Here is a 6,521-nt window from a genome sequence, read left to right on the forward strand (position 1 = left end):
AATAGGTTTACTATTTTGGAAGATTGCAAAGCTTTATAGCTATACTTTTGCTTGATGGTATACCAATATCCAGGTTTTCAAATTTAATACTGAGACTATGGACCACTCACTACCATCGTTACTATGAAAACAAACAAAACAAAATGTCAGTGAGCTTTAAGGGGATCTCTACCCTCTTCCCAGGATACTTTACTGGAGAGAGGGAGGGAGGCCTACATTTATTTCATATGTTCTGTTAACTTTATGTTAAGAAATTGCTTTTCCATTTGGATGTCCCAGGACCTCTGCCTGCCAGAGACCATGCCAGACAGTTCAAAGAGGATACTGGGCATTTCTGATGGAAGTGCCATTGTCCCTAAGTCTCAAATGCTCAGGCCTAAACAACATAGAAGGTTTGCCATCTTTGGAAACTTGAGAACCTCTTAAGACAGCAGTCTACTCGACTTTTTCACCACTTGGTCTGCCTCTGTGCGTTACTGATCCCTGCTTTACTCAGAAGTCTTGGGCCAGTATTTTTCCAGTAAAATCTGTGGCCCCTTTAGAAACAGGGGGGTCTGTGCTCTGACAGATGGAGACACTGACTGCAAAGCCAAGAGCCACCAATGGTAACTAGTCCTGGATTATGCCCCTGATTCCACAAAGATCTCTACCAACAAGTTCAATATCATCTCAGCTGCCAGTTCCTGACTTGATATCGAAGCCAACAAACTCTCAGTATAATAGGATTAAAAAAAAAAACACACCTTTTTGAACTTATTTTTAATGAATTTCACCTGGACATGTACTTTGCCTTCTTAGCATCACTCAAATTCTTCACACCCAGCATGTACACTGCTTGACTGGATTTTAGGTGTAGAATCACACCCCCCAAATCCCCAAATGTCCTGCTCTTTGTGTCTTTCTCATCTCCCTTGTTTTTTTTTTTTTTTTAACTAGTAATTAGTAGAAACATTTCAGTTTTTACTTTAGCCACCAAAGGCTTCGTGATGTACCAAAGCCAATTGGCGTGGCTATTTTGCAGTTTAAGGAAAAAGTTTTTACCGAGAGTTTTGTTTCTTTTACTTTATGAGTGGCTGGTGGAGATAAAGTTCTGGGTTTGGAGTGGCCTTGGTGCAGTTTCACACAGTGTGCTTCCTTTGTCCTTGACCTTGGTGTGGAGGGGCACTAAGAGTCGTGCTTGTAGCCGGCACCGCCTTCATCTCTGTGTGGTCACGATGGTCACGTGGGGCAACGCACATGAATGTGCTTTGTAAACTCGAGAGGACTCCACCAATGCCCTCTAACAAACTCCAAAGCTTCAACCAGTGTGCTCCGGGAGCCTGGTCGGCCACTCCATATGGAACTGGGTGGAACATGAGGCACGGCCTTTCTCTTGACGACATTTGAGTGTCACTGTGTTTATGGCTCTATGATTTAGCACCACGCAGGAGGAAGTTATCATTGCACCGCCCCCAGGTGTCTGGGTAAAGGACCAAATGCAGAGTGGTGTTGAGTGGACTCCATTTCCTAAATGATGTATGTGGGGCCGTGGCAAGTATGAGTAACACAGCTATAAATGGGTCATGGCAAGGCGTAAACATCACATGCCCTCAGCCTGGACTTAAGAGTGACACATGGGAGCTGTCTGGGGTATCACCCCTGCCACAGCCAAGGTGTGCTTTTCTCAGTGTGAACTTTTTTGCTTAGGGTAGAAAAGGGATGCCGGGTATCTGGAGAGTGACGTTTCCCACAGGGGGCCTTGCATTCCCCATCGTTCTCACCCATGTCCCCGGCAGGAGAACAGGACACAGGAGAATAGCTGACAGCTGTGGTCTAGGCAGCAAAGCAGTGTGGCCCGGGATACCGCCCAACACCCTTGCATTCCAGCACCCCGACAAACAAGTGTGCTTTACAGAAGGGGCAATTTTAGCTCTGGATCCCTTCCCATTGTTCTCAATTTTAAATGTGAGCCCTGACCCAGGTCTCTGAATTCTTGGATTCTGGTCACATAAAGGCATTCTGAGAACACTCGGAGTCCCACCAGGCCAAGGATGGAGACACTGGTCCTCTGGGGGCCCTGCACTCCTGGAAGGACCATTGTGACCTTGGCCATCAGCAATGTCCTGTGTCCAGGGCCGCTGGGCCCTCTCAGATTCTACTGGGGCCGGGGAAGGAGAGGAGAAGCTGAGGGAGGGCAGGGTGGTCTGTAGAATGACAACTCCAGTGACTCTTCTGCTCTGTCTGCTGCCTCCTGCCAGCTCCTTCTACAAGGAAGACCCAGGCTCACTTTGTAGATGAGACGAGGTGACTATGTCAAGTCATTGATTCCTGCATCCCCTTATGAAGCACAGTTAGCTTTTCTTAAATCTCAGTGGCCATGGTAGTCTGGGCAAACTACGTCAAGGTTTCCTTATGTTTCCAAAACTGTCTTAAAGTCAGAGATGTCCACAAGCTGAACCCAGTCATGAGGGGCATCTTAGGGCTTTTAAGAAAACAGTTGCTGAAGGGTTGCTGCAAAAGGCTCATCCTCTATTTCTCAGGATAGCTATAATTCTAGCCCCATGAGACAGATATGTGAGGGTCAAAGTCCATCTTAAGCCTGTCTCAGAAACGGCTGCAGATGAGGCTTTATAGTCTGGACACTTGTTGGAGAGAAATGTCTCCTCATAGAACAAGCTTTGGTGACAATTTGCTATGAACCACCACCCTTTCCATGCTGTTCAGAGAAGCTCAAGGAATGAATGCCTCGGTTTCAAGGGCAGCTTGTGACGGGCCTCTCCCTTGGCCAGAGAGACTGGCCATATGTCACCGAGCACAGAGACCACAGCAGTAAAATGGCTTGGGCACACACTGGCCCTGATGGAACTATGACTGGGGCCCAGGACAGGTGTGACAGCACAGTGGGGATGCAATGCTGTGTCCTGCCTCTGTGGCCCCTCGCCCACTCCTGCGGCCTCACAAGTATTCCAGTGCCACTTCTTCTCCTGCTCTCAGCCCTCCAGTGCTCCAACTTGCTGGTCCCTAGGCTTCTGCTTTGTGTCAGGTGCCAGGATAGGCAAGGGTGTGGAAAGACATGTCCTTCAGAAGGTCACAGCCTACAGGACGGCTATGGTGGGAATGAGATGAGGGGAGAGAGAGGATGTATAGGCAGCTCACTACAATGCAACCGATGATGTGGAGAGCCATGCGGGAGTGGGGGGACTTCAGTTAAGAGTTATCAGCCACTTAACTTCAGTTAAGAGGGAGAGGCCTGAAGGCTTGAATCATGTTATGTGAGCAGTAAGTGGCAACAAACTCAGTGCAGGGTGTGCAAGGGAGACCCAGACTGGCATGGGGGACCCCAGGTGACCCTGGGAAGCTGCTGGTCAACAAAGTGCATTTCAGCCAGGAAATCATGGACTGGGAAAGAGGAAGCATTTTGCTTTTTTCTGGTGAATGACCTACACTGAAAACTGAGTTGCTATGAAAAGGAAATAAATGCTATAAAAATACAGGAGCCAGTGGGGGTACCGTTTTCAGTTCTGTAGTCAATGACACATTCCTACCTTCCCCTCCAGTTCTAGAACCATCCAAACCTTCCCTTTAAGGGAGTGCAAGGGGCCCAGAGCGAGGACACTGGAATTCAAATCCCTTTAACAGCTTTGAGACTTTGAGCTACTTGGTGCTTTGAACTTCTAGGTGTTTCATCCCAACAATGAGTATAATACAACCTGCATCATGGCTACACTACATAAATGTTAAAGTGATGCCACGGGCTCTGTCATCTCTATAGAAATACACAGGAAAGCAAAGCTTTCTAAAAGACCTCTGCTGCAGAATTCTCCTTGGGGTTCACTGGCCACAGCTGGGTCCCACAGCTGCCCCAGGCTATAAGAGAGACCGAGAAAGGGAGTATTTGGCCACAAGTCTTCGTAGCAGAGAAAAGCAAAGGAGAAGGGGATTGTGAATGGACACAGAGAGAGCCAAGCCATAGTGACTGCCACAGCAGGTGTAGTAGGGGCGGGGTGACCCTCCTACAGCTACTGGCAAAAAAAAAAACACAGAACAAAACTATAAAGATTCTATTTCTTAGAAAAGATTCAGCCTATCCACGTAAGTGAAACATGCAAGAAATGGCAGCAAAGAATAATGGAAAACAAAGCGGTGAATAATGTTCAACCATCCTGGCACTGCAACTGCCTTTAAGAGAAAGGGCATTGTATCAGTTAGCTATGGCTGCATCACCAACCATCTCTGAATCTAATGGCCTAAACCAGAGGTCCCCCACCTTTCTGGCACCATGGACCAGTTTCGTGGAAGAGAATTTTTCCACAGATCAGGGGTGCGGGGGAAGGTTTGGGGATGATTCAAGTGCATTACATTGATTGTGCACTTTATTTCAATTATTATTACATCAGCTCCACCTCAGGCTCATCAGGCATTAAATCCTGGGGGCTGGGGACCCCTGGCCTAAAACAAAAGCATTTATTACTCTGGCTCATCTGTTTGTGGCTCAACTGACCTAGGCTGGGTATCGGTGTGAGCTGGGGGCTGTGCTCATGTTGCCCATCCTTCACTGGGGACCAGTAGGGGGCCTGGGCACACCCTCCTGGTGGCAATGGCAGATGTGCAAGAGAGCAAATCAAAACATGTGATCCCTCTCAAGGCGCAGGCTCAGAACCAGCGCACTTTTGTGTCATTCTCTTGACTGAAGCAAGTCACATGGCCAAGCTCAGGCATGAGGAATCCCATCCTCCTCACGGTGATATGAGGATGGATCTAATGTCGACTTTATACTCTAGAGCTTCAGAAGGAAGTCATCCTCATTTAGTTTGGAATCACTCAGATCCCTAGAGCCAGAACTGATGGTCACAGCTTCTATTCATAGTTCACTTTACCTTCACGGACTCAAGAGGTAAAGTTTTCAAGTGAAAATGAGGTTTTCAATTTCGACCTGTCCCTATCATATTGATTTACAAGCTGTCCCTAAAATATCTCACGGGCACTAACAGGTCCTTTGCTTTTTCCTTTGCAGGCTTGATGTGAAGAATTGAAGAGTAAGAGAATGGATTCAAACAAAAATGGCTCAATAAAAAGTTTTATATATTTGTATGAAGATTATGTACCTCCTGAATGCCTAAGACTCTAGCAGAAATGTCCTGTTTGTACATTTATATCTCTTCCTTCTAGTTGGCTGCACTACTTACTTTATTTTCACATTTGGCAACTTGCAGAGCAAATCGGTTCCAGAATTTACCACTTGGAAGGTGTGGTTTTGAGAAGGGATATGATTTTATAGAGAAGGATACAATGATATGCATAACAATGATTTTGATGGAAAGTTCTCTAAGCTACTTCCCACACTATTTTGGTCAATATTTGCAATGTATTTGAGTTCTTCACCTTCTAAATTATGTCAATAAACTTTTTATGAGTTCAAATAAATATTTGAGTAAATGTAAAATGTGACTCTAGACTACATTAATTTTCCTATGTTCAGATAGCTACATATTCCCCCACATGGAGAGAAACCAGATGTGAGCACCAACTGAATCCCACACCACCTAAATGGGAGCTTCTTATTCTGAATTATTGGGTACCACAGGTAAAGCTATGGCTGACTGATCATTGCAAAAGAAGTTAAATATTGCCCGAGGAACTGGGCATCGCTGACATTCCTCCTTCAAGGACAACTTTTATGGTGAGTATATTTTACCTCCATAGAAGCTAAGAAACTCTCTTGGCCCAGATGGAGTAGAGTCCATTATAAGGCACAATAAAGTAAAGCTGAGAGATGAGAATGAAAGCAAGAGACTGCTCATAACTTAGCTGTCCAAAGAACATGAAATGAGTCTCCTACTGCTAAGATGGAGTCTCTATGAAACAATCACAAACCAAGAAGAATTGGTCATGCCCTGCTAGCATCTGCTGAGCTCCTCAGCTATCCCTGTAACTTCACAGTACAAATGAGGACCACAGGGACCACGTCCTTGAGCTCACACTGTTTCAGAGATAAGTGTGTCATTTACTTGGTATGCAGACACCCCAACACCATGACTTTTTTCATCGCTTCACTTCCTGCCATTTAAAAAATGTTGGATGTCCTTTTAAACATTCCAACTGTAAACTGGTCCTTAGCTTTTCTGTCTCATCAAGATTGGTTTCCAAAAGCAGGACTACCATTGCACCTATGTGACTGGCTGTAGATTAAGGCAGTGCATGATGAGTTTAGGTTTTCCTGAAGGGGCGCCCATCTATCTGGTCGTGGGTCCCAGATATCTCACTGGCCTGTGGGTTAGGCTGATGATCTAAATCTACTGTAGTCATACAGGGCGGGGAATATCAAGCAGAACAAAATACACCAGTTCATCATCTGCAGAACATTCCGCCCCTTCCTAATCAGGATAGTTGGGTAGAGTGACAAACTGTATCTCAGTTTTTCCTTTGTTTATCAGTTAGTTCAGTTGCTCAGTCATGTCCGACTTTTTGCAACCCCATGGACTGCAGCACACTAGGCTTCCCTGTCCATCACCAACTCCCCGAGTTGGTGATGCCATCCAACC

At 45.9% G+C, this 6,521-nt stretch overlaps 1 protein-coding gene across 1 annotated transcript in view; it reads left to right on the top strand.

The window, feature by feature from the left end:
• Window positions 1-5,422, top strand: part of SMPX (small muscle protein X-linked) — a 53,373-nt gene extending 47,951 nt beyond the window's left edge. Inside the window, exon 5 of the mRNA XM_005897736.2 lies at window positions 4,994-5,422. The gene's annotated coding sequence lies outside the window, so the exon portion shown is untranslated. The remainder of the gene's footprint in view (window positions 1-4,993) is intronic.
• Window positions 5,423-6,521: the final 1,099 nt, after the last annotated feature.

The sequence above is a fragment of the Bos mutus genome, chromosome X, assembly GCF_027580195.1.
Source record: "Bos mutus isolate GX-2022 chromosome X, NWIPB_WYAK_1.1, whole genome shotgun sequence".
NCBI lineage: Eukaryota > Metazoa > Chordata > Mammalia > Artiodactyla > Bovidae > Bos > Bos mutus.